The sequence below is a fragment of the Neovison vison genome, chromosome 7 (genome assembly GCF_020171115.1).
Source record: "Neovison vison isolate M4711 chromosome 7, ASM_NN_V1, whole genome shotgun sequence".
Taxonomy (NCBI): domain Eukaryota; kingdom Metazoa; phylum Chordata; class Mammalia; order Carnivora; family Mustelidae; genus Neogale; species Neogale vison.
The window spans coordinates 185,047,832-185,075,734 of record NC_058097.1 but is presented as its reverse complement, the minus strand read 5'-3'; the positions used below and the strand labels follow the sequence as shown (position 1 = coordinate 185,075,734).

General features: G+C 39.1%; 1 protein-coding gene across 7 annotated transcripts in view; it reads left to right on the top strand.

Moving 5' to 3' along the window:
- Positions 1-27,903, top strand: part of LRRC4C (leucine rich repeat containing 4C) — a 1,197,418-nt gene that overhangs the window by 223,854 nt on the left and 945,661 nt on the right. For all 7 annotated transcript variants that reach the window (XM_044259104.1, XM_044259107.1, XM_044259106.1 and 4 more), the window contains exon 2: positions 11,467-11,653. The gene's annotated coding sequence lies outside the window, so the exon portion shown is untranslated. The remainder of the gene's footprint in view (positions 1-11,466; positions 11,654-27,903) is intronic.

Below are 27,903 nucleotides of genomic sequence, written 5' to 3'. Positions count from 1 at the left end.
TTATTTCAGAAGCGTGATGAGGTGAGTTCTAATTTTATCTTCATTTTACCAATGAATTCATTGATATATGAGAGTTTAAATACTTGCTGATGTCACCTAGCTAATATATGAAAATACGGGTTTCTAACTCCTACATTTCTTTACTGACAGGCTCATCTGCTCATTAATTCATATATTCTCTCATCTTACATATGAATGAGTTGATCTATATCCCTTTTCATCCTTAGCTGGGGGAAGGAGGTTTTTTTGTTTGTTTGTTTATCCCCCACCATGGCTGAGATAGACAAAAACTCAATAATTCTTCTACCTTCCTCTCTGCCTGTACCTTCATTTCATGTGTCAGATTTCTGGGGGGTAAGACAGACTGAACTGAAGATACCAGACTGCCATTTAACATGTTTGAATCGATTCTTGTTAAACTCCTCCTCTTCGTCATTATTTAATATTTAACCTCCAGCCATATTGGGAACTCTCTGGGAGTAATGGTGGTGTCGTGTGTGTCCCATGTGTTTGTGGTTCCTGTTATAGGTACACAGCTAGCCTTTCTTTCATGCTTTCATTCATTCAACGAATTGTCATTAAATAGCTCTTCGGTTCTCCTGCTCTAGGAGCTGGTGTTGGAGTGGTGAAGAACGTCTCGTGCTCGTGGAGCTTATTGCCTACTGGGTGCACAGGGGAAATGTAAACTGAAAAAAATGTGTACTATGGCAGATGATTATAATGATAAGCATAAAAAGAAGGGAAGGGAAGATAGAGAAGGCATTGGGATGGAGGACAGAAGAGATGGCGAAGTTTTCTCATTATTAAAGTGGTCTTGGATGAGAGACCACAAGGGTAAGAAGAAGCAAACCACATCGATTTCTGAGAAGAACATTCTAAGAAAAGGAAGCAGCAAGCGCAAAGGTTTTGGCCGAGGTGGCAGTGTGTGGTGGCGGGGCGGGGGGGGGGGAGTATGTGGGGGTGTTTCAGGAACAGCAGATAGAGAGCCTATTGTCAAGAACTCATTAATAAGCCCAGCTAACAGGTGTAGAGCTTTCAAGGTTAAAGAAGAAATCCAGTTGTGAGGTTATTTCCAGTTCAAGTCTTCACATAGACTCTAAATCTCATCTTAGAAATAATGTAAATGGTGCAGAAGCTAAAGAGCAAATGGAAAAAACAAAACAAGAAAACAAAACAGAAAAACCTGTGCCTGTGCATCTCCTCTTTAGTCTCACGTTCTCAGTCAATCATTGCCTTCCTCACTGCAATGGCCATCTTTGGCCACGAAGGGCAACATTTCCTGCATGATTACAACATAGCAAATGAGAATCGCAGGGCTAGGGGCTTTGTGGGAAACCACTCTCAAAAAATCCTTTGAACCAACCTTGACAGTAACCCATCTCTTTTACATATGGGTTGCAGGGAAATTGTTGCTTAAGGTTCCAAGAAACTAATAGTCTGCGACCTTAGACCTTTGAGCACGGACCTGAGTAAATATAGAGACAAGCTAGGCACTAATCAGGGAATACTGTTCCTGCAGAGAACAGCAATTACATTGGTCTCAAGGCAGGGGCATGTTAGGCATGATGGGGGTTTGTAAAGGTTGGAGTCCAACTAAGCAAAAATAACTTTTTCTTTCAGCCAAAGCCTTTGGGAAAATTTCTTGGGAAAGTCTAAATCATGGAGAAGGAAATAAAATCAAGTCTGTAGCATGTGGCTATAGTTATAACTTCAAATTACGCTGAGACCACAAAATTTATTTTATTGCCTTTTATTGTTTGGTTATTTCTGTAACCAGTTTTCTTTCTCTGTAAATACATTTTTTCAAATATTTATTAAAAAGCTACCGTTTGTGAGGCAGTGGATGTTTGCACATTTGTTAATTTCTTGAGGTTACATAGTCTCTTATCATGCATTCAACTCAAGGGGATTGAATCAAAAGAATAAATGATTCCATCTGAATGCTTAAGACACTCCACTGGGAGGCAGGTCATTTATACATGTAACTGCCGTATAAGAAAGAGTTGATATGAATCCTCCTAATAAAGGTGATATCAATATAGACCCCAGTGATTCCAAAATATTTTTGGAAGAGGAGGAATGTGAGCTTTTGTGTATTTGGTCTCCTTTCTACCATTTTTGTTCAATCTGCTAACATAATTTATAATCAGCTTTCCAAGATATATTGGTTGGTACATAGATAAGTTTGTTCTTTTTAAGAAGTAAAATTTGAAGGGTAGGGGGTGAGGCTATGATAACTTTAACACAGAACATTTCAAATTTATTATTGATTTCACTTACTAAGTTACCATCTGTTACCATTTTGCAAAGTATAGAAACAAAATTTGACAAAATTGGTCTTTTTTTCCCCTTGTATATGAAACTTCTGTCAGAATTATATGAATACCTGGTAAATTTAATAAAGGAAAGTCGTGGGGCACCTGGGTGGCTCAGTGGATTAAAGCCTCTGCTTTTGGCTCAGATCATGATCCCAGGGTCCTAGGATCCAGCTCCGCATTGGGTTCTCTGCTCAGCGGGGAGCCTGCTTCCTCCTCTCTCTGCCTGCCTCTGCCTAGTTGTGATCTCTCTGTCAAATAAATAAATAAAGTCTTTAAAAAAATTAAAAAAAGAAAGGCTTTCTGTATTCTGAAATCTGCATAGAGTCACAGAACAAAACCTTTTTTTTACCTTACCATTTATGCATATATATAATAATATATAGCTATTGAGGATAAATTTAAAATACTGAGGTCTCTAAAGAAGAGGTCATATTGTCCTTGTCAGTACTGCAATCCAGAAATAATCGTTAGCATTGTGATATATTTTCTTCCGGCTTTGATCTTTATGTAATGCATTTTACACATCAGTCTCCCATAACTCAAACTGAATGCAGGATTCTGATTCCTAATGTTATTATTCAAATATAGAACTCATAACTTTGCATATTATTGTAGATTTCAGGACTAAAGTGTTTGAATGGAGGTGATTATTCAGCTGATATTTACTGTTAAGGCTTTTCCAGATTTTTGTGCAATATTATAAATAAGTCTATCTAACAACCTTTTTTTCCCCCTTAAGGCTGAAATTCCATGACATCTTTTATATGATTCTTTGATTTTTTTTCCAAATGAAAAGAATACCTTTTCACTTGGACATTCTTAACCTTTTGATTCCACTTCCTTACGTTACTTACAATACAGAAATTATTTCTTTAAGTAGGAGTAAAAAGATTTTGAAAATATTTTTTTTTACTTCAAATATTTAGCACATTCTGAATATACTCTAGGTATTAGTTAAAGTCTAAAGGAAGAACAGTTAAGAAGTATGATTTTTCTTTTCTTTAGCTTTTATTTCCAGGACTTATTGTCAACAGTCTCTTGTTTTGACAATTGCCCAGGAGATTATATTTGCTTCAGGTTAAATGCAGAGTTGCTGAAATTCAAACACAAGCTCCTGCAATGAAGGCTCTTATAATTGGCAGAAATTGACTTAACTAAACATTAGCCTTGGCAAAATAAATTTGAACTGGCAGCCAATTCACAAAATTGCTAATTGTTCTTACTTGACTGTGTATCTTAGTTGGCATTTGGGCCTTCACTGTGACATACATACATATAGTCAATCTCATGTCCTTTTAATATTATTTAAACTTGAGCTCTCTGAATTACCAAAAAGGATAATTCACAAGTAAATATTTTATATGTTTTAGCTAAAGTATAACTTACACTAACATAGGGAATGAGAAGATCTCAAGTGTCTCTCTCTACATATGCACGTGCTATCTTTGTGCATGTGGATACATACATCCACACACACTGTTGATAACAATCTTCTTTATTACTTATGCACTCATTCAGTCAGCTAATATTTCCAGAATGCAGGTGGTGGCCTTGGTCCTAGGACTTTTGAAATACAGTTCCTATCTTAAAGCAGTGGTTCTCAGCCAGCGATGACTGTGTGTCCCCACCTCCTGGTGACGTTTGACAATACTGGGAAACATTTTTGGTTGTCATTTCTGATGAGGCGTGGGTTGGACTAATAACTGCTGTTTATAGGTCAGGGAAGCTACCTGATACCCTGCACGGCACAGGACGGCCCACACAACAAACAGTTATCTGGTCTAATACTTCAATATTGCTGAGGTTGCTGTCTTAAAAGATCTCATAATCTCAGAGTAGGAGGCAGGCATGTTATTCTATCAATGGAACTAAGATTGTAAGTACCAAGAATAACTATTCACGGCAGAGGTACAAAGGGGGATGTTGTCAACTTTCCCTGGAAAAGACTAAAAGGCTTGAGAAAATGATCTTGAACTGAAGGAGGTGAGAGGGGGCCAGGAGCAATCATTTCAGGGGGAGAAATAGCTTGAGCAAAGTCATGGCAATGAAACATTACAAATGCCTTAGTGAAGCTGGAATTCAAAGTAGTGTAATGGAGTCCCATGAGGACTAAGTTTAGACCTGCAGTCAAAGCCTCAATGATCAGGATTCAGCTTTGCAAGCTGAAGAGTTTAGATGTTATCCTATAGGCAAAAGAAATTTACTGGAAAGATGCACAGGATAAAAGTCTGTTGATTAGTTTTGGTTGTTCATTTGTTTTATTTTAATTTTTTAAAAGATTTTATTTATTTATTTGACAGAGATCACAAGTAGGCAGAGAGGCAGGCAGAGAGAGAGAGGAGGAAGCAGGTTCCCCGCTGAGCAGAATGCCCCATGCGGGGCTTGATCCCAGGACCCTGAGATCGTGATCTGAGCCGAAGGCAGAGGCTTTAACCCACTGAGCCACCCAGGTGCCCCTGTTCATTTGTTTTAAATAGAGGAAAAATACCTCTGGAAGCTGAGAGAAAGCTATATGAAAACAATAATGGTTAGAGGCTTGGATGTCAATTAATTGTAGTGCAAGTTAAAAGTTCTGAGAGGTTGGTCTATCTCACTAGGAGTGGGGTTGATGGCAGCTGCTGTGTCACGCTGATGCTAAGGAAGAATGAATGGAATGTGTCTCTCCACTGAATGTGGGAGTTGAGCTATCAAATCAGAATATTTTTTTAAAAGAGTTATTTGTAACACTAGCGTAGACTAGTTTGCTCAAGGAGATCATCAGAAGAGAAGACTGATCCTCTGAAAATGGCAATACTTAATTATCAAGCAGAGAAAGAGAAAAGAACTTTTGCATGCCGTAATAAGTGGTCAGAGGTATCATGGGGACAAACAAGGTGGTGTAATGAGGTAGGAAGAACATAAGGATATTGGGTGAGTATGTAAAAATTAAGCTGATGCAGAAGAATTCCCTTTCCACTCCAAATCAACTAAATCATAAAGGAAGTAGTGTTGAGATACTTAGAGTAAAAAAATCAAGAAAGAGGAGTACTTAGATTCCAGAGGGAAGACAGAAATTCAAGGTGATAGCAATAATCAGAGGTCCACGTTCTCACAGAGTTACCAGAACTGGGAAACAAACCTTAAGTGATGGGTCTGGCACTTTAAGTCCCTCAGAGTGGAGCCCAGGATTCAGGGTCCATACACAAGGACCCTCAAAAACTTGGAGGCAAGAAGTTATTCTGCTACATCCTTGAAAGTAGGACTATGAAAATTCTGACCACTAGCCATAGTTAAAATGAGTCATTTGGGGGAAACTGACGATATGATAGAGCTCTAGGCAAACTCAGAGTTCCAAATGTCTATTGCTCATGCGGTGTCAGAACGGCAAGTTGAGAAACTAACAAAAATCCTAATCTAAACTCTGTGAAGCCAAGGACCAAACAAAGGAGGGCACTTAGTGGGGGTTGCTGCAAACTGGGGCTCCTGACTGACGGCTGTGTCCGTCTGCGCAGGCTTCCATAACAAAATGCCACAGCCTCAGTGGCCTAAACCATATTTGTTTTCTAGCACTTCTGGGGGCTGGCAGCCCAGATCAAGGAGTTGGCAGAGCTGGTTTCTCTAAGGCCTCTCTTCTTGGCTTACAGATGACCAGCTTTTCTCTGTGGCCTCACGCGAGGTTTCCACTGCACACTTATTCTTGGTATCTCTTCCTATAAGGACACCAGTTCCATTGGATTAGAGCCCCAACTCTGTGACCCCATTTAACCTTAATTATCTCTTTAAAGATCCCATCTCCAAATACTGTCATATCATGGGTTTGGGGTTTCAGCATATGGAGGTCGAGGAGACAACGCAGTTCATAAAACCTCCAGGAAGATGACTTCAGAGCAAAATATTAAAGTCCCCTTTGGAAACTCAAAATAGAGACAGAGAATACAACAAGCAGAATTCACAACCTAGAACTAGAGATAATGGAACTATCCAGAAGAGACATGAAAATGCATGTGTAAAAGCTTCAATAGAGAAAAAGAAAAAAACAAGCCCAGACATCAGACCCAGAAAAGGACCCCAATCTTGAGCTGTGGAACATTTGAGCTGCATGATTTGCAGACTGTGAGCAAACACATTGGTAAAGATGTAGGTAAGTGTAAATAAGCATTAGTAACTTTGAAACAGATTTGATTAAATTAGTGAGACATGCACATAGGTGCAAAGATGAGAAGAAAATAAGATAGCACGCTGTGGAAAACAGACAAGGGAATTTCCAGAAGAGGAGAGTAGAAATGAAAGATGTGATGGCTTGGTATTTTCCTGGACTGAAAGAAAAAAAAAAAAAAAGGATACCAATCTTCAGAATGATGGAGCATCCACACCCTAGACAGGATAATTAAAAACAAATGATTAAAATTAAATACACCTAGATGTATCACAATGAAACCTCAGAACGAACACAAACAAAAAATCTTGGAGGCAATCAAAGATGAAATATCTATTTCAGTCAAAGGGATGAAGATTAGAATTACAGAAGCTGTTCCACAGTCATGTGGGGTCAAAAAAATAAAAAAAGCAGAAGGATAACCTCAAAGGGTAGATGAAAAGTAATTGTTAGGAGAGAATTCTATACTCAACCAAACTATAATTGAGTGGATTTAAATTAAAAAAAAATGCTTATAAAAATACTGTGAGAATTAAGAACTTAGTCTCACTGAAAAGAAAAAAACAAACTATTACAGAATGAAAATCAGTAAGAAGCAATTAAATCCCCTCTACCAGAAGTAAGGATGGGATGGTAAGGAAATACTTGCATAAACATGTAGGTGAATGGAAGCAAACTTGGACTGTAAAAATAATGTGGATGGTTGGATAGATGGATGAGTGGATGATATTATTACTAATTTCTTGGTCATTTAAGACAAGGTATTTTACCAGGCACAAACAAGACAATGGTGATAGGTTAGACGAAGAAGGTTAGTGTGAATCCTATCCCAGAGGCGATTAGACATACTGATTATCAGTAAACTCATGCATCTATGTTTAAGTTTTATGAGGAACATCAACAGAAAAGAAAAAGAATATGTAACATCTAGATAAAAGGAGGAGGGATGGAATAAAGAAAACTATATGAATCGAATAGGATTAAAAATGTGGACATAAAGGATACAGATGAACCAGAGGATAATGTTTTTCTTTGGAAGGAAAGAGTAAAATTGGGGAGGATTGCAAAGTGGGCTTCTATTTTACCTAATGGAGTATATGGGTTCTGGAAAAAAATTAATCCTATAAAGCAAAATAATGTTAGATGAGATTTGTTGGTTGTACCTATCTTGTGCATTTCTTTATTATCGTTTTTTACTTAGTTACCTAATTAACAGGTGTTTTAAAAAAAATGTTCATGGGTGTTGGATAAAACTTAATGACGTAATTATATCAACAAATTTTTAAAAAAATGTACATGGGTGTTGGATAAAACTGTTCTTGCCCCATGTTACTTACTGTGTAACTTTGGTGAAGTTACTCCATTTCCTTAGGTTTCACTTGCTGAATTTTTAAATGTGTACAATAATACAATATTCTGTACCTTCTGGGGTTGTTTCAACAATGTAAAGTGCGTGGCACCATACCTGGAGAAAATACGCATCCAATGTATGGTAACTCGTGGGACTAAAGAGGCAATGACAGCATGAAACCAAAGGAGAGGAGAGTTTTTAAATAGAGGAAGAAGTATCGTCTGTTTCACACCTAAAGCCAAATGTCCAAATAACTGATACTGACCATTGGGATTAACTCTTACAAGGTCGTTGGTGACGCTTACCTGAGCAGTTTGTGGGGATTAGTAAGAACAGAAGACTGTGGGCGTGAGTTGAAGAGGGGAGAGGACAGAGAAGAAAATGCTTGCAGCATATTGTTTAAAACAAGGAAGCAAGGAAAACTCATGTACTCATTTGTAGAAGCAAGAGAAAAAACAGGTTTAAAAATGGGAGACTGCAAATGTGAATTATCTTAAGTAGTTTGGTTGTAGAGGAAAATAGGTCAGTGACGAGAGGTAGATAGAGGGTGGGGTGTGTGTGTGTGTGTGTGTGTGTGTGTGTGTGTGTGTGAGATAGTGGTAAGGATTTTGGCCTGTGAACAGCCTGAAAGGGGAGATCCAGTGGAAGGGGGCAAGGTGAGAAAAGAGGAACAAAGGTAGGACACTGATGGGTCAAGGTCTTAGAAGGGGCAGGAGGAGTTGGGATTCAAGAACACAGATGGTCTTCCATCTTGGCTTTAAGCAAGAGAGCAGTACCTGTTCCGAGATGAGAAGGTAGTTAGTTGAGTGTGAGTGCTACTAATGGTGTTCAAATGTGAGTGCAGAGCACGGAGGGAGTTTAGAACTCTTTAAATTTGTCTGTGAAAGGTATGACACAGCGCCCTCCACTGAGAAAGAATGTATAATTTTTGTTATTTTGTTGTGTGCTTCTTGCCTATCAAGGGTGAGGACTCAGGCCTTGAAATACTCCACGAGGGCTGTTTTGTGTGATGGAAAAATTGGATTCAGGCCCAAGCCTTCTCTCAAGAAGCGTTTTTTGTATGTGAACGATCACTGCTAGAAACTTCAAATCACCACTCATTTCAGAAAGTCACGAAAGTTCCACAGAAGGGATGATGTGTGGAAGTTACTGGCTAATCCTTCTGGGAAATAAACAGGAACCAAGACTCCACATTTTCATGTCCTCTACAAAATCACCTTTCCCAGAATAGATTCATACAAGCTGTAGTCACAGTTGAATGTCATGTTTCTATTATTGTGATGACATAAAATCATTAAACCACTGCTAGTAGTAAAAACAGTCATGTCTGGTAATAGAACTGCTCTGTGCCCATTCGAAGGGAATTGCATTTTAAATGACACATGGAGAACAATGTCCTCTGACGGGGAGTGGCTTGGACAGAGGTTTTTACTTCCACAGTGGTTTATTAAATGTTCTCCTCTGCTGTTGCTGTAATACTTAAGCTCTTGGTTCAAAATGGTGGTGTCAAAATTTGAAAGAAGTTTTCAAAAAATATTTTTAGTCCTCTGCTAAATTTTTATAATATTTCCTGTATTTAAAGTAACCGAAAAAAAAAAATGAAGTTTCCAATATCAAGACTCAACCCCCGCCCCATCCCTTAATCTTTCAAGGTTCTTTGTCTAGACTTCTCTTTGTATCTTCTCTTTACTCCTATCACACAAGCAGAATTAGGACTACTTATTGTAAGTCACCTCAGTTAATGCTTACACAACCCAATGAGAGAGATATGGCCTTGGGGTAAGGAGTACAGCTGACACTTCAAGATTGAATTCAATCTTCCTACTATCAACTAGGATTCAAATTCAGGTATGAATTTTTTAAAATAAATGAAATTTAAAAGAGACATTGAATTAAATGTCTCTTTCAAGTTCTTACCTGTTGAAAGGTGGACAAGGAAGTTTTGACTTCTTCAGACATTCAGGTATCAATGTCGTTATCCGTAAAGCTGTACCGAGAAATACACTTTGTATAAAAGGCCAGAACAGAGTTCTGTCATCCCCCCTAAAACTGGCCCCTGAGGTACATGGTGAGAATGTATAGTTACAGAGCCAGTTAATTACATGTAGGAATAGAAACTGCCTCTTACCTTTCAAGAGTGGATGGTACAGGTGCACGAATCTTAGCCAAGAGAGGCATTCTCCTTCTCGTGGGGAGGGAAGTGATCTGAGATTTAGGATTGGCTTCTCTCCAGCCCTTCCAAGAGAGCTGAATGTATCAGTTAAGGAAATGGATGATCTCCCCTTGACATGGCATGTACTTTTCCCCCATAGCCTCTCATTCTATTAATTTTATTAGTTTAATAATACACTTAGGAGTCTCATTCTCTTTTACATGATGAGTTTCTTAAGAATAACAAGTATGGGGGTGCCTGGATGGCTCGGTGGGTTAAGCCTCTGCCTTCGGCTCAGGTCATGATCTCAGAGTCCTGAGATCGAACCCCGCATCAGGCTCTCTGCTCAGTGGGGCGCCTGCTTCCTCCTTCCTCTCTCTCTCTCTCTGCCTGCCTCTCTGCCTACTTGTGATCTCTGTCTGTCAAATAAATAAAATATTTTAAAGAATAACAAGTGTGTTGATCAAACCGGGACAAAACACCAGGAAGCTCACACGGTGGGACTGGTAGAAGAACATGGAATTGGAGGCATTCACAATGGTGGGAGTCTGTGCTCTCCAGTTTCCCCCTGTACTTTGGGGGTGGTGTACAAGGACCTCGCAAATCCAAACCATCGCACTTCAGGAGGCTTTTGTGAAACTAATTAGGGAAGTAGTAGCCCCTCCCGTGGCATGATTAAGAGCTAGAATCCATCAACTGTGTTAGCACAGTCCTAGATCCAAGTCCTTCTCTGCCAAATTGGACAGCCATAGTTGTGAGAACATAAGCCTTTTCTCTGACAGGATCAGTATGCTGGTGTGTAAGCCTTCGAGTTCCAGCTCTTTGACATATTTGACCATGACCGAATTTGCTACCTCGGCGTTTTACCAGAATTGATTGCTTAATTGCTTAAACACTCTGCTCTAGCTGACTTGCATGTGCTCTGCAGGGGGCCAGAGCCTCCTTTGGAGACTGGCATGCGTGGCATAAGTTTTAGACAAGTGAATTCCTCTCAGCGTTTGCCTGATTTGTCCTCTTACTTCACCATGGTGCTTAGCACCGTGTATCGTAATATGGAACCGCTGAATAAGGAGATGGTGCTTAGATGAGTGAATAAATGAATAATTTGTAGAAGGCCGAGCCGTCACTGGGCTCTCTTTCCTTCACACCCCGCCTCTGCATTCTCCTTTTTTGAAAGGTGTCTAGGGACTAAGCAGGAGTCTGCTTTGTGTCTTCTACATGATAAATATCCCTGACCTGGAACTCAGACCTAACTCCGTCATCAAATAATTCTATCATCTTGGCAACAGAGTCACTGATTACAGAATGAGGGCTCTCTATGTCTCTTCTTAAAAGCTCTCAAGTTGATTTTGTAGTTCCTTTTAAGATGTGATACCATCTCCTTATTTGTACTAAAAATCCCCTGGAATTAAATCCTACATTTTAATAATAGCTAGCATTTTTGGATGATCACTGTGTGCGGGTGCGGTGATAAACACTTGACATAGATTATCTCATTTAATCCTTACAGAAACCAAATGAAGTGTTTACTGTCATTATCCCTATTTGATGAAGAGGATACTGAGGCTCACAGAGAATTAACTTGTCCAAAATCATCTAATATCGAGTAATCACAAGTGAATGAGCTGAAAGCACACACGGAAGCCGGGACCAGACTTTCATTGAGGGGAAAACTTACAGAGACAGAGCAGTAGCAGGTGAGCGATCTTCTCCATGCCAGTTGCCCAGGGAACTGGAACGCCCGACGTAAGACGCGGAAGGGGTCCCCGTGTTGAATTGTGGTGCTCATTAGCTGCATGGTGGGGGGAAAACCAGCCCTTCCTCTAGACTGATTTGGAACTGAGGTCCCAAACTTTGGATCCAGTTCTATAATGTAGCAAAATTGTAGCTTCCAGCCCAAATCTGCTATGTCCGCATTTGTAACTGAGAGTTCACCAGGCAGGGTTAGGAAAATTAATCCTTAGCTTTGACCCAGCCATGAAGTAGTAGAACTTTTATTCAAGAGTTTTCCCAGTCTTAAATAATGTGTGAGAAGAACTTGATATAACTATCTATATGTGTGTTTCAAGCAACATCACCGTTGACAGTGTATACGTTTCCGACCATATATTTTTGTCTCCTGTTTCTAGAGGACCATGTGAAATATTATGTAGTATTCATCTATGTCTAGCCCTTCTAACTCACCATTCTGGTACTTTACACTCAATTAGAATGTGAAATTTAATTTGGCTGTGAGTCACTTTAAGAGGATATGTTGTTGAGGGGCGCCTGGGTGGCTTAGTGGGTTAAGCCACTGCCTTCGGCTCAGGTCATGATCCCAGGGTTCTGGGATCAAGTCCTGCATTGGGCTCTCTGCTCAGCGGGGAGCCTTCCTCCTCTCTCTCTCTGCCTGCCTCTCTGACTACTTGTGATCTCTCTCTGTCAAATAAATAAATAAATTCGTAAAAAAAAAAAAAAAAAAAGGATATGTTGTTGACCATGAACTTAATAGGCTCGGTCCCTGGAATTTGTGTGAGGATGAATGAGGACAGGAGAGTTTCTTAGAGGAGATGATGAGTCCAGATACAAAGTTTGTGACTTCTGTGCTATGAGTGGGTATGTTTAGGAGATTTTAAACTAGAGTTAATGATATTAAGGGCTTAGATCTGTGTCATTTAGGTTATATAGTTACAGAGTTATTTGTTACATTGAATTTTATTGGTGTATGTCTCTGTATCTAATTTCATTCCAGTATTCCTCAGTTTAACTTTATACATTTATAAACTTGATAAATATGAAATGCCTTGAGCTACAAGAAATTGTCAGCAGTTCAATAGTGAAAACATCTTTACTACCAAATAAGAGGTTCATGAAGTCAGGGCTGTGATCTGTTTTGTTAATTGCTGTATATACCCCATACATAGATACTAGTTAGAGCAAAGTTGTCACTCCATGAATATTTATTCTTGGAGTAGGAAAGGAATGATGACTCTTTGCTATGAAAATTATTAAATCATCTGCATTTTCTTGGGTTATGAAGGTATTGCTTTTAGTTATATATATGAAAATAGGTAGAGGTGAGGGCGCCTGGGTGGCTCAGTGGATTAAGCCACTGCCTTCGACTCAGGTCATGATCTCAGGGTCCTGGGATCGAGTCCCACATTGGGCTCTCTGCTCAGCAGGGAGCCTGCTTCCATCTCTCTCTCTCTCTACCTGCCTCTCCATCTGCTTGTGATCTCTCTCTATCAAATAAATAAATAAAATCTTTAAAAAAATAGGTAGAGGTGAAGGGAAGGATTTTTCATACCAAGACTTCTTTATGTGTGAATATAATGAGATGGAAAGTGATCATCTTTCCTTATTTACCACATCCAAATCATTTGGTTTTCAGTGGGAAGGGTCAATATTACCAAAGTCACTTAAAAAAAAAAATCTTGTTATTACATGTACTTTCAGATTTACAGAAGTGTGTGGGGGAGCGTGGTTCATGTTTTGGAAAGTTTACTCTTTTCCGGTGATCATCCATTTTTTGGTCTATATAACCTCCTCCCCTGCACAAAAACAAAACCAAACAGGAACACTCAACAGGGAGGAACTGAATCTCATAGCTCTACATGTAATCCCAAGTCAGCAGGGTATGGAATGGACAAAGTGAGGGCAGCCATCTGATGTTTTCCCCTGCCAACATTCCCCGTCTAATCTCAGAGGCAGAATATTAAGCCATGATATGTGATGTTTCTGCTGGGCAACAATACTATGGCAAAGAGAAACTCCTTCAGGCAATGAAAAATGTCATGGTTCTAAATCTGGCTACACCTTTACGTCAAAGCACACATATACCCAACTGAGATTCAAGATGTAAAGTTTTCTTAAGTATTAGTTGAAGGCAATTTTCTGTTTTGACTTCTGTAAATTTGCTTTGGTGTTTTGTTTTTTTTTTTTCTTTTCCTGGCCCTTATCCATTTAACTTTGTTCCTGATGACCCTTTCTCTGACTTTCTCTAGATAATTTGAAAATACTGACTGTAGAGATGCCAAGGGTGAAAGGGATCTTCATCCCCAGTGAACTCCAAATAGTAACTTTCTTTTCTAATTCCCAGAAGAATTTTTGTAATCTTGTTGGAAGCATTTCTGCTCTACTGTAATGTCTACAGAAAAGAATAATGAACAAATCCTCTCATTAACTACATTTTAATGGGCTTTGTTAAAAGCTCACCCCAGTCTCAAAGTGAAAACAAAAACAAAAATCTTGACTTAACAAATGAAATTCAGCAAAACAATATGGCAAAAACAATGTAGAATCTACCCTTGAAATTTAAACTTTTTAGATCTAGTGGTCTTTTTGTAAAAAATGCTAAAGACCTCTATCCTCATAAAATAGATATATACACAAAATCTACAAAAAAATTTTAAAGCTACTTTAGAGAGATGTATTTGGAAAAATCTTTTAATGTATCCTATAGAAGTGTGTTCATATCACATTAAAACCCCCACATTGTCTCAGTTTATTGTCAGACTATTGTGGTCAGGGCATGGCTAGACCATGCCATGAAGTGAATGGGTTACAAGTGTGCAGAGATTGTAATCCCTTTCTGCTTTCAGACAGCAAGATAAGGTCAAGGGCAACTCAACTTCAGGTTCTTTCTCCTCTCGTAAGTAAGCATGACAGTTTTCCCTAGCAAGCCATCCAAGCCTTATTTTGTATCCGATCCTTAACATGGGATAGGTTGGACACACTGCTGAAGCATCACTCATGTATTCTTTCAGTGAATGTTTATTGACTTCCTCCTATTAATTGTGAATCAGTGAATTAGATATGAGGGGGATAATAATAAAGGTGTAAACTCTTTCTGTGACCTTGAGGAAGTCATAACCTATAAGGAGAGACAGATACCCAGATAAGTCAGCATACTACCATTCACCATATGCATAGACTTACTGGAACACAGAAGAGAGTCAGCCTAATATTATTTGGAATAAGAAACGGGCTGAAGGCACACTCCACCGAGGAAGTAATACCTAACTGAATTCTGCAGGTTAAGTGGAATTTACCAAGAAGAGTATATGTTATCTTACTCTTTTTCCAATAAATAATTTTCTGTTACAAATTTTTTAATGGTTGCATACTATTCCAGGATGTGGATAGAACACAGTTTAACTGAGCCCTTTTTAGGCTACTAACATTTTTTGGCAACTGTAAACACCACTGATACAAAGACTTAGGACTAAATCATAGTATACACCCTTGATTTTCTTAGGATACAGTCCTAGATGTGAAATCACTGGTTCAAAGTAACAACACCTTTTTAAAGCTAAACTGCATTTTCTCAAGCACATTATAAAAGTGTGGGGCTTTGAGATCAAACTTACATTTGAACCATGAGCATTTCTTCTGTTGGTTAGTTGACCTGGCTAACCTTTCCTACTATTACTTTCTTGCTTCAAAAGATGAGGATCATAATATTTAACTTAAGGCACTGTAGTAAAAACTATAGTAGAGGTTAAGAAATGCTTATTAAATCTCCCTTGTATTTTTGACAATGGTTATGCTGGTAATAAATTTCAAATGTTCTAAATATTGTAGGTTAGCATCATTAACATATTTCCAGCAAGAAGTGTGCATGGCCATAAAACTGTGTGGTGTGGTCACACACAATTCATCATCGGGCCCAAACTCCAAAAAAATCTGACTCATTGTCCACATAAATAACTTGAGAATTGCTGGACTGTGCCCAGAAATTCGTTCTGAAAGACAAAAAAGTTCTAGAATTAGATGAAAATACAGAAGCCTGGAATAAAAAATCCTTTTTCTTTTACTCATTTCCTGTGCCACTTAATTTCTTAGACTCTGTTTTATCACTTGGGGGGGGGAGCACAAGGTTACATTTTCTTTCTGCTTCAAAGACTTAAATGAGCAATATAAATATCAAAGGTAGATAATAGATATATCCGTAAATTGCTATTCTGATATAACCTCTTATTCTTACTGGTTTTTAAATCTACCATGAATCTTATTTCTTGAAAAAGAGGAGGCAGCAGGCAGAATGTACCCTTCCCTGAAGCCTGTCAGTGGGTTACGCATTTCTCATATTATATTGATATGGGGCATTGACTGGAAGGGTTGGGATTTATTTTTGAACTTCTGTCAGCACTCCATAATTAACATTGCCCAGAAGAGAAATGCTATTTTGCCTCCTGCATCATCAACACAACTGTCAGCAAATAAGGAAGGCATCGTCTTTGCCATTATTACTGCTAATGTACGAAGTAGAAAAGAACAGCTGGATTTTCACACACTGGGCTGTTGGAAGCACTGGCATTTAGTGAAATTTGTTTCCAATTTCTACCTGCTTCTATTTGCGCAAAGAATGTCTTTAAAGGGAAAAATAGCATTTTTTAATCCCAAAACCTATTTTTCACCTCCTAATTTGGGAGTTTACTGATTTTAATTTACTGATCTCCAAGTTGTTTATCTCAGTGTCATTTTTTTCTCCTTGATATAAAAAAGCAAAGTTAATTTTGATTGCTTACTGGGTAGTTTACTTATCTACCTTTACTACTCTATTTTCTCTGCATCCTGAATTGTCTGTAATGTTTTAATTCTCTCTCTGGTCTCCAGGTTTGCTTAAATTCATAATGGCAATGAATAGAGATAATCTTTTAGAATGAAAAATCGCAAGGACTAAATCTTGCTGCAGTAAGATGGCAGTAGTATAGATCAGAACTTTAAAAAGGCAAAAAAAAAAAAAATTCTGTAGCCTCCATAGTTACAGTGTGCTAAAATTAAGTAGTCTAAAGTTATTTTGTTTGAGTTTTTTTGGTTTTTGTTTTTTCAATGACATAATGGGAATGTGAAATAGTACTGCCTTTGTAAAGCAGTTTTATGTTAAAATGCTAAACATAGTTCAATGTTAAATGTTAAAATAGTTGCCATATAATCCAGAAATTCTTAAGAAATTCTTAAAGGTATATACCTAAGACAATTGAACATGTGTCAACCAAAAACTTGAACATGAATGCTCATAGTAATATTATTCGTGATAACCCTAAAATGGAAACAACCCAAATATATATCAACTGATAATAAATTTTAAAAAAGGGGCGCCTGGGTGGCTCAGTGGGTTAAGCCTCTGCCTTTGGCTGGGGTCATGATCTCAGGGTCCTGGGATCGAGACCCGCATCGGGCTCTCTGTGCAGCAGGGAGCCTGCTTCCTCCTCTCTCTCTCTCTCTCTCTCTGCCTGCCTGTCTGCCTACTTGTGATCTCTATCTGTCAAATAAATAAATAAAAATTAAAAAACAACAACAACAACAAAGCATAGTACTTTGTACAATAGAGAATTATTTGTCACTGGAAAAGAACCAAGTATAGATATGCGCCTCAACCATTTGTGAACTGTGAACACATTATGGCAGTAAAATGGTAGACACAGATTGCCATGTATCCTATTACTCCTTTTACCTGATATGTCCAAAACAGGTAAATCTACAGAAACAAAAAAGTAGATTACTGGTGGCCATGGCTGGAGGCAAGAGACACTGATAGTTGATTGCTAATGGGATGGGATTTCTTTTCGAAGTGATGAAATGTTCTAAAATTAGATATTAATAATTATTGCCCATCTATTGATTATACTAAAAACCACTGGATTGTGCACTTTTTTTTTCTACCCCTAAGGATCTAAAAATAAAAAAGGAAGAGGTAGGTGAATTATGCACTTTAAATGAGCAACTTTTTGTATGGGAATTACATCTCAATAAGGCTTTTATAGCAAAAGTAACACCTTCATTAATTAAAAAATCCAGGAACTGGGAGTGGTGGAAATGAAAGCGAAATCATGACTAAACAATTTATCATCATAGGCTTTTCATGTTAAACGTCCTTTGTAACCTGTTTTATTTTTAGTAACTTCAGAATATATTTTAACAAAATGAACCACCATTAAATATATATATTTTTCAATTGTAGGTGATTGCCAGCTATTCACTAGTATAAGATTTTATATTTTATTTTTATTGAGAACCAAGCAGAGTGTCTGTGGTCCCGGACACACGCCTGGTATCGTGGTCTTTCTTCTAGGACCTGGACATGTACTCCAGGAAGTAATGTACCAGCTGGCAGCCTGGTAACCTAGAGCTTCTCCTCCTCTTACCTGGGTCATTGCTGTCACTACAACTCAGAGTAGGAGTAGACACCTATGATGATATGGCCAACACTGACTGAAGATGTCCTTCATATACTCCTTACTTGGAGGAAAGTAGGGAGGTCCCTTTTTTTCTCATCAAAAACAGATTTCAAGGCTTCACCTAGCTAAATGCGGCAGGCAGCTCATTCACAAACTAGTCGACCACAAACTGGCAGCCCAGGACAGAGAATGGGACAAGAGGTTAGTGTAAAAGCTTCATGTGTCTTTCTACTAATGCAAGATTTAGTACATTTAAGGATATTTTAATGAGATCAAATCAAATTTATCCCAGAATAAACAAATGAGAGGAAGAAATGGAGGTCAAAATGTGCTTTCACAGTGCTATATGCACAGTTAGATCTCCAGGAAAGGAGTTAATGGAAGTTGATGTGTGATTGTTCCAGTTTTAAAAGAATGTAATTCAGTTTATGCCTAGTTTCATTAAGGCTCTTGGGAGAGCACTTGAGTAATTCAAAGAGAAGAGAAATGTGAAAGGTACCGAGCATATGCACAGAAGTGTGTATTCATCCTATACTTTATTGCTATAACGTGCATGGGTCTGTCAACCCTAACATATAAAGCCTGGTATGATTTCATGCTATATCACTGAGAGCTAGCAACTTTGCCGCTCAAAGAAGTAATGTGATCATTCCAAATTTGTAGCACTAAACCTTTGTAGTTTGTGACACATTGACTACGTGGCAGAGAAGATTCAGGGAGTAGGCATAAACAGACAGTCCTATGACCTGTTGGTTAGTGATGGATGCTTAAAGTAAATTAAAATGAATGGGCTAGCACTTTCTCTGTCAGTTTTCATCTCTTCAGCCTCACAGCTATTTATGAAAGGGAGATATCTGTATGAGGAAAGATCCCAGTTGGGGATTAATGCCCAAATCTCTACATAATTTTACGTAATATAAACAAATGCTGTCATAGGACTTGGTATGTTACCAAGCCATTTTATGGAGTATTTAATACATATCCTGACATAATCCTATGCAAATGTTTTTCCCCTATTTTTTTTTATTTGAGTGTAATTGACACATGATGTTACGTTAGTTTAAGGTGTACAACATAGTGATTGAGCAACTCTATATGTTAGGCAATGCTCACCCCAAGTGTAGTGGCCATCAGTCACCATAAAACGTTATTTACAATGTATAGAAACTGAGCATCAGAGTGATTTTAACTTGTCAATAACCAAAGGATAGAAACGAGAATCAGGAAAGGAAGTAAGAAAATCAAGTAACATCTCTGAAGCCCCTATCCTAGCACTATTTGAGAAGATTCGAGAATGTTAACACATTCACTTCTCCAGAAATCATAGGAGGTTGACTTTGTTTTCTCTATTTCATAGAGAAGAAAGCTAAGGTTTCCAGGCTTAAGCCTAGTTCTTAGCAGATTTTTTCAATTCAGTGCAATACATCTGAGAGCTTACATTTTTATTTTAGACCGCACGTTCTAAGCACAGTCATGATCCTGGAAGATACTCAGCTGTAGCATTTGTTGTGAAAATTGTATCCTCACTGTCTGGCAGCCCTTGATTAATTTCTTAATACTGTAGTCACCTTCACATTTTATTTAATCCACAAATGCTTTTTTAAAAAGGTTGCAATTCACTCTTTCGTCAAGGCACTGGAAAAAGCCCCAGATCAAAAGTAATCTTGATTAGAAAACTTTGCTGTGGATAGACTATGCTCTGTCTTCAAATGTTCCAAAACTGTTCAGGGTACAGGACCAGTTATAAGTCTCCTTCACTCTCCCTCCACATACATCGGTCCTATCTTAAAGTATACACAAACACAAAGTAAAGAGTAGTTGGTCTCCGAATAATTGGAGAGATGCAGGGACTCCATAGCATCTAGTAGGGGGTAATAGGGAAGAGCACAGTCTGCCCTTACCCTGCAATGGAGAAAGAAGTAAGAATATTGTAAGACTCATTCTTAGAGTTCCATCCCGTCTTTTCTTAATAGTGCTCCTTCCCAGTGATGTAGGTTTTGGAATGTTGGTAGGTTTGGTGGCAACCAGAGTCAACAGCCAAGAAAGAATTCCTGAGACATCTTTGGTGCAAAATGATGATCTTATTAAAGCACAGGGACAGGACCTGTGGCAGAAAGAGCTCCTGTACTGGGGTTAGGGCGGCGGGGATGGGGGGGGCGGGTAGGGTGGGGAGAGGCTGATTACATACTTGAGAGTTGGGGGTAAGGAAAAAGGGACGTTTAAAAAAAACTTTCCTAAGTTAAAAAGGACCTACAAGGTACTGGAGGCCTTGCCATTGTCAAGTTAAGATTTTTCCCTCCAGTAAAGCATTAACTTTAAGAGAGTTAGGAGTTTTTTTCTGGAAGTTAGTTTATTGATAAGAATGCTTTTTTCCTATAAATCACTAAGACTTTTGTAGACTGAGGGAGACTCTTTTCTTGTGGGATAGTGATCTCTAGAAGTTAACCATTTGTTTTTCCTTCCCTTAGCTTGAGGGCAGCCAGAAGTGCCTGAGGAATGTGGTAATATCCCACCTGGGAGAGAGAGAGAGAGAGAGTGTGTATGTGTCTTGTCCTCAGCTTGCCTCTACTCCCTCCTCACCACTGTTGAACACTATACAAATAACAAACTGTGAGGCGTTCCTTTCCAGTATTTGAAGCTCCTTCCCTCTATATTCACTCCATTCCTAGCCTGGCCTCCATAAGGGCAAGAGGGATGAATGCCCCTGGCTGCAGGCCCTAGAGCCTTTCTATTCACATTCAGATGCTAGACCCCCTGCCCAGGCCTGCAGCAATCACTTGTATTAGTCAACTCAGGCTGCCATAACACAACAGACTAGGCTTGAAGAATAGAAATCTATTTTCTCACAGTTCTGGAGATTGGGAAGTCCAAGTTTAAGATCAAGGTGCCACGGCTGGATTTTGGTGAGGCCTTTCTCTTTGGCTTGCCAATGGCCACTTTCTTGCTGTGTCCTCACATGATCTCTTCAACCTGTGCACACACTACTGGTGTTTTTTTCTCTTTTTATTTATTTATTTAAAGATTTTATTTATTTATTTGACAGACAGAGATCCCAAGTAGGCAGAGAGGCAGGCAGAGGGAAAGAGAGGGGAAAGCAGGCTCCCTGTTGAGCAGAGAGCCCGACGTGGGGCTTGATCTGAGGACTCCGGGATCATGACCTGAGCCGAAGGCAGAGGCTTTAACTCACTGAGCCACCCAGGCGCCCCTCTTTTTCTCTTTTTAAAAAAGACACCAGTCCTATCAGATGAGGGCCCCACCCTTTTGACCTCTTTTTCTTAACCTTAATTATGTCCTTAAAGTGCCTATGTCCAAACACAGTCATATTGAGGGTTAGAGCTTTAATATATGAATTTTGGGGAGACAATTCAGGCTGTACAAGTAGGGTTACATTAATTTGCTCAGAGCAATTATATTCAAATCCCACCCTGAAATCTTTATAATCACCAGAGGGATGAATAGAGGAAATTTAGAGACTGAGGAAGAGCAGTTAAACCAGAATCCTCCAGGCCAGGAAAGGACATAATCAGCACTTTTTAAAAAATCTCCCAGGGTGATTATAAATTTACATATAGGATTGAAAACCAGAGACTAAGCTGTGTAGAGTCTATTGGCCCAATCCACATTGCATGGCATGTTGTGAATCCCATTGGGGAAAAAGAGGGGGGAATTAGTGCTGGCATCTTAAGCGTATTACAGTATGGTTAGGAATATATACTCTGTATTTTAATCTATACACCATATTAATTAGTACTTCAGAAAATAGACATTTAATACTATATATCCTATACTATATACTTAGGAATATACGAGATAATAGATAAATGTCTAGAGTCAGATACCCAGGGTTCTAATTCTGATTAAGGGACCTTAACATCCTAAGAAAAGTAAGAATGACAATATTGTCCTCCTTTGTTATGAGATTCAATGAGACTATACATGCAAAGTCTCAAGTAATCCCTAATTATTATTAGCGATAGTTAATAATAAGTCAGATGAGGAGGACCTCAAGTGTCTGTTGTTTGTCTTCTCTCTGAAACACTAAGATCCTCAGTTGGAGCAAGAGATTCAGCTGTGTATCCCTGCAAAGCCTACATTAGCTAAATTTTACATATTAAGGTGGTGAGATCTGGGGCAGTCAAGGGGCCTGTGGAAATGGCAGAGTAATTCTACAGCAAGTGGTTAAGGTCATGGTGGAGATGGGCCGTGGGAACTGTGAGCAATGTTCTAGCTGTTCAAGTTGGTTTTTGAGCTTTGTGGGATACTCCTGGGGCCCTAGCAGAGAATGAAGGCAGCCCATTTTATGTCATTCCTCTTCTGTTGGGATATGAGATTGTTTTGTGATTAATTTTAAGAATCTACAAACCCAACTTGTTGCAAATTTGCAGAAGATATCGAACAAACGTGTTTTGAGTTCAGGCTGCTTATGAGAGACCGCTTTTTCCAAAACACTGAGCAGTTCCATTTGGCATTTCAATCTGTCTCCTACATTGATATGAGAAAAAGCAGACCTGGTAGAAATGTTGATTCTGAGACTTGAGAGCCGTTAAAAGACAAATCTTTTGTTCGCTTTCTTTTAGAGATGTTCTCTTATTCTCATGTGAGGTGTGTGGGAAGCCCTGCCTGTCTAATCTTTAGCATTTTGATGAAATTGCCACAAAAAGCTTTTCTATGTTTTGTGTAAATCCTTATCTTAATTGCAATTTGAAAAGGGGGTAATGGTGGCTATTTTCCTGGGTATGTTTAAAGGATACCACTTGATGTGGAAACACTGGCCAGCAGAGGACAATTATTCTTAAATTGCTTAGTGGTTAAATGCATGGCTTCAGAGCTCACCTACCTGGTTTGAAGTTTTGCCTTTGACATTTACTAGTTTAACTTCTCTAAGACGCAAATTGCTTCTCTGCAAAATGAGGGTGCTAACAGTTTGAACTTCACATAATTGTTGGGGAAATCAAGTTTGCCAATGCATGGGAAACTCTTAGATCACTGCTGGTTCAGAGCAAGCATCGCTGAGTGTTAGGGATCCCTGAAGCTTACTTTAAGTTCCTTTGCCAAACCTCCTAAAGAGGTATAAATCCAAAGTCTACGAGAATGGAAACTTGCCTTTGAGCCACACTGATCTGGGTTTGGGTCTTGACTCTGTCACTGAGAAGCTGAGTGATTTTAGGCAGCAGTCACTAGGAGCTTTTGTTAACTCATCCCTGAAAAGGTGAAGGCATAGGTCCCCTTTGTATTTTTGGTGTAATAGTTAAATGGGATGAACTTTCATGGCTTATGCTTATGCCAGTTTAACCCATTACTCCTACCTCTCTCAGGATTGCAGCCATCCATGTAGAAGCTTCCATTCTTACCCATTTACAACGCAATCGCCATGCAGCAGTTTAAATAATTGAAACTATGAATTAAACCATGGCACAACCCTTTCTCGTTACTTTTTTATATTTTGGCACTCCCGTTTTTAATATGTGGATTTGTTTTCTATTATTTTGATAATAAATGGTCTTACAACCCAGGTCTCTATGGCCCTGGACAATCTATCCATACCTGTATCTCCAAGTTTATCTCAGACACGCCCTTGTTAATATGTTTCAGTCACATTTGCTTCTTTTTTTTTTTTAAATGTTCCTGGAACATATCAAAGTCTTTCCTACCTCACGGCCTTTGTACATGTTCATGTTCCCCCAAAAACCCTTGGATGTAAGAAGGGCTGGTCCTCTTTTTCAACCGCACATCTCTACTCAACGCCGTCTCCTCAAAAAGTCCTTTTCTTGCCATCTACTCTAAAGTGGGCAGCCCTCCCGGGTGAACCATGTCATATCTCATCTTTTTAGTATAGATTGTTGTACTTTATGATTATCTTATTTGTTTACTTGTGGATTTTTTTTTCTCCTCTTCAATACCTACAGGCAAGGATCTTGTCTGAATTGATCATTATATTCCCTAGCACCTAGCACACAGTGATTTCAATGAATATTGTTGAAAGGAAGGGAAGAAGAAAGAATGAAAACACATGCAATGTGCTCAGTGTATTTTTGCACTATTAAAACGTGTTGTACATCTTAAATATATATACTTTTTGTCAATCATGTCACAATAAAGCTGGAAAAGTAAAAAAAAAAAAAAAAGAAAAGAAAAAAGTATAAAAAACCAAAAATTACTCAGTGAGTGGAAACATTTTACTGACCATTAGATAATGCCATTCAGCATAGAGTCTTGACTCTGGGAGTAGGCTTCTGAGGAGGGCAAATAGAGTAGCTCTATTAAAACCGTGAGTCTGAGAATGTTCTCTTCCCCGTGAGGAAAGCAGTGGCAGTCTCTAGACTTGTCCTCTAGGTTAATGCTGGGCTTGTTGGAGGTTGTCCTCTGTGTAAGGATTTGGGCTGTTTCTGCTATAATCCTGCCACACCCGAGATGGTCAGTGTTCACCGCAGGCTACGGTGCCCCGTCAGGCCTGTATTGGTTTCAGCAGGCTAGCTGGCCAAGATGAAATTGGCCTTATACCTTCCATCATTTCTTCTTTTAGTCAGCAGCAGAAGGCCTCTGTGGATAATCTTCATTCCTTGCAGTCTGCATCATGGCACTTCTATTTCTAGAAGGCCAAGATAATACTTTCTCTCCAAATCTGTTCTTGAAGGCTCTTGTCTCACTGAAATTGCTTTTCCTGTCTCTACCAGCTGGACACTCAAAAACATTATCTCAAGAGGACCTATTTTAGTTTTGCCATCCATCATCTGAAGGGAAAAAAAAATGTGAAGACTTATTCTGATCCAACAATTGTGTGTTGCTGCCTCAAAGAGAAAGAGATTGAGGGAGAGAAAAGGAAAAAAAAAAATTGGTGAAATGCCTCCTCCTTCTCATAAATATCACCTGTCAGTAACTTCTCTAGAAGACATTCGCCACAGCCTGTAGACTGTGAAGTGAAATGCACAGAGATCTATTCCCAGCACTTCTGGTCCTTACCTTACAATTTGGATTATTTTCCTTACTCCAGGCTCCATTTTAAGAGCTTTCCATATATTATAAAGAAACTGAGGCACCAAGAGATCAATCGTGGTGTCTGACGTGACTCATGAAGTTGTAGAGCTGACATTTAAACTACTAATCCAGCTTCAGAGGACTTACATTTAACCACTACAATCTGTTCCCTCCATGGCAGTAGCTTTGTTGTCTCTGTGTTTCTGAGCCTACGTCTGTGGGATACAGGGACTCTCACACATATCAAAATAAAGTTTGCAATTTCATTTAAAATATATTAATCATATAAAATCAATAGCTTCAGGGGGGAAAAAATGCTTCCTGTTTGCTTTCAAGCGGAATTTCAGTCTTATAATTCTAATTCTATATCTATGGCCGCCCATAGTGTTTGAATCCTGGTTACTAAAGAAACCATCTTTTCCTTAGCATCATAGATGAGGTTTGCAAAAATAAAGGGTTTATTTCAAAACCATTTAGATTTTTGTTATGGGGTTTTTAAGTATGTGTGATGGTCTGAATGAAAGCCATAGAGAATAAGCCATCCATTTTGTCTGTCCGAGTGTCAGTCTGAGTTGCATCAAGGAGGCAGGAGCGACAGAAGAGGAAGAAGTGGATGGGGACCGAGTTTAAGGGCCACCTCCCCACCCCACCCCACCCCACCCCCCACCCCGAAGAAATCAGGCCTTCCATGGTGAGCACAGCCCAAGAAGCTGTTAAAAGAGATCAGTGTTCAAAGCAAGAGTTTCCAGTGACTTAGGATCAAAGTATTATAACTTCATATTCCTTTAATGCATTATCAACTCTGTGTGCATATGTTTACAGAAGTCTCTGAGAGACTTCATTTATTGTTAAGCAATTGTTTGGGGGAGAAACTGTTGTTATACTACAAAGTTTCCATTTCCAACTCCCAAGCATTTAAAGAGTACAAAAAAAGTGTATTGGAGACAAAAGCATCTCTCAGCACTGTTATTTACAAGCAGAAAGACATTAAATCACTAAGCCTCAGTTGTCAAAGATCTAAAATGGGGGGAAAAACCCAGCTCTATTTGAAGGCTCATTTGAGGATTTATAAAAAAAAAACATGTGAAATGGTTTTCGTGCCATGTCTGATACATAGAAGGCACTCAGTAAATTATGGTTAATAAAATGAAATCCTTGCATAGAAATTACAAAAATCTTTAGTTTCAGGCTCATAGTTAACTTGAGAGGGTGCAGCAGAATTAACTCCCTAATACCTGAGAAGCCAGTGCTAAGTCTATGTGGATGGTCGATACAGAGATGGTGGGGAAGCTGAATCATCCCCTACAGTTGTCCCCAGGGTCGCTGTAGGCATCACACAGAAAAAGTTGAGTCAGTGTTAGCAGATGGCCAGTTTGGGCAAGCCCAGTTCACCTCTAAACTTAGTGTTGGAGGTCTTCTTATCAGTTTGTTAGTGCTGACGCAATCAGATTAGTTAAGAGGGTAGACAGGGATTGAAGCATCAGGCTCTGTCCATTCAGAGAAGAGTTGGAGAACCCAAGAGGACATCGACAAATTCTAGGGGTAGCCCAAGATGATAGGCAGCCACTGATGGAGCAGGGAGGCTTCTCAAAGGCAGAGTACCAAAGCTACTTCCCCCCACTTTGGCCAAAAACTGTGCTACATTTGCTGGTGTGTGTGTGTGTGTGTGTGTGTGTGTGTGTGTGTTTGTGTGTTGCAAACAAAAACATCTCCAGTGCTTGAAGAAACTCAGTTTAGAATTAAAAAAAAAAAAAAGAAAGAAAAAAAGAAAAGAAACCCCAAACGAAAAACAAATGCCCATATGCAAACAAAACCAACATGCCTCCTATAAACACTTTGGAATAATTAACATTTTTTAAAGAAAATTTGTCCGTGCTAAAATCTTTCAACGGAAACCAATGCATCATCTCCTTCTGAGATATTTGTCCATTTGTAAAGTAGAAAAATTATTAGAATACCAGGGACACGGCTTCAGTTCTTTGAATCTGTAAGTAGGCCAAGGTTTGTGCAGGTGGGGAAGACTCATAGTTTCTCAAGAAGAGGTAATTCATACATCAGGGGGGAAAAAAAAAAAAGATTGGATGCCCTCTTCAAAATGACACTTGAACATTTTCTTCTAAAGAATTTTTTCTAATTAATCTTTTTCCAGTGAAATAAATAAGTTTTCCTCCCACATAAGTGAAGTTAGAGCCCCCAGGAACAAATTTTGAATACCACGGAGACTGGGTATTTCCGTCAGGCCCTGAAGGGGTAAACCCGGAGCCGCCACTAGATGTCACGTTGAGATCGCTTTTGGGAACAGAAGCTCCCTAACTGGCTCCAAACAAGAGGCACCTTCTTGGTTAATTTCAGCTACTGTTCAGTTTCTTTAAATAGAGACTTACTCTACACATGTCAAATCTTTGGAATCTTTTGCTTTGTCTTACAGGTATTTACAACCATTTAAACTTTTCACCCCACCACGCAGGCCTAGCGGGAGGTAGATTTTGAAATAGGGAAGGTTTGATTTAATGGGGCTGGGTTGTAGAAAGGGAGAGAGGGCTTTTTAGTCTTGTCTCCCCCATAATTTCCTCCACTTCCCTCCTCCTAGGACACCTGAAATTAACATACAAATTGAGAGATAACCTTCCTCTTCCTATACAAACTGCAGCAGGGATGCAACTGATTGCCACCCTAAATAAATCCCATATAGGGACATTCTGGAGTTCCCACTGGTTTTCATGATCACGTCTCCTCATCCTCAACCCCCCACCCCCTCTTTTGTGCACCCCCGACCCAGCTGAAGTCTCCAGCATTCTTCTTCCTGAGTC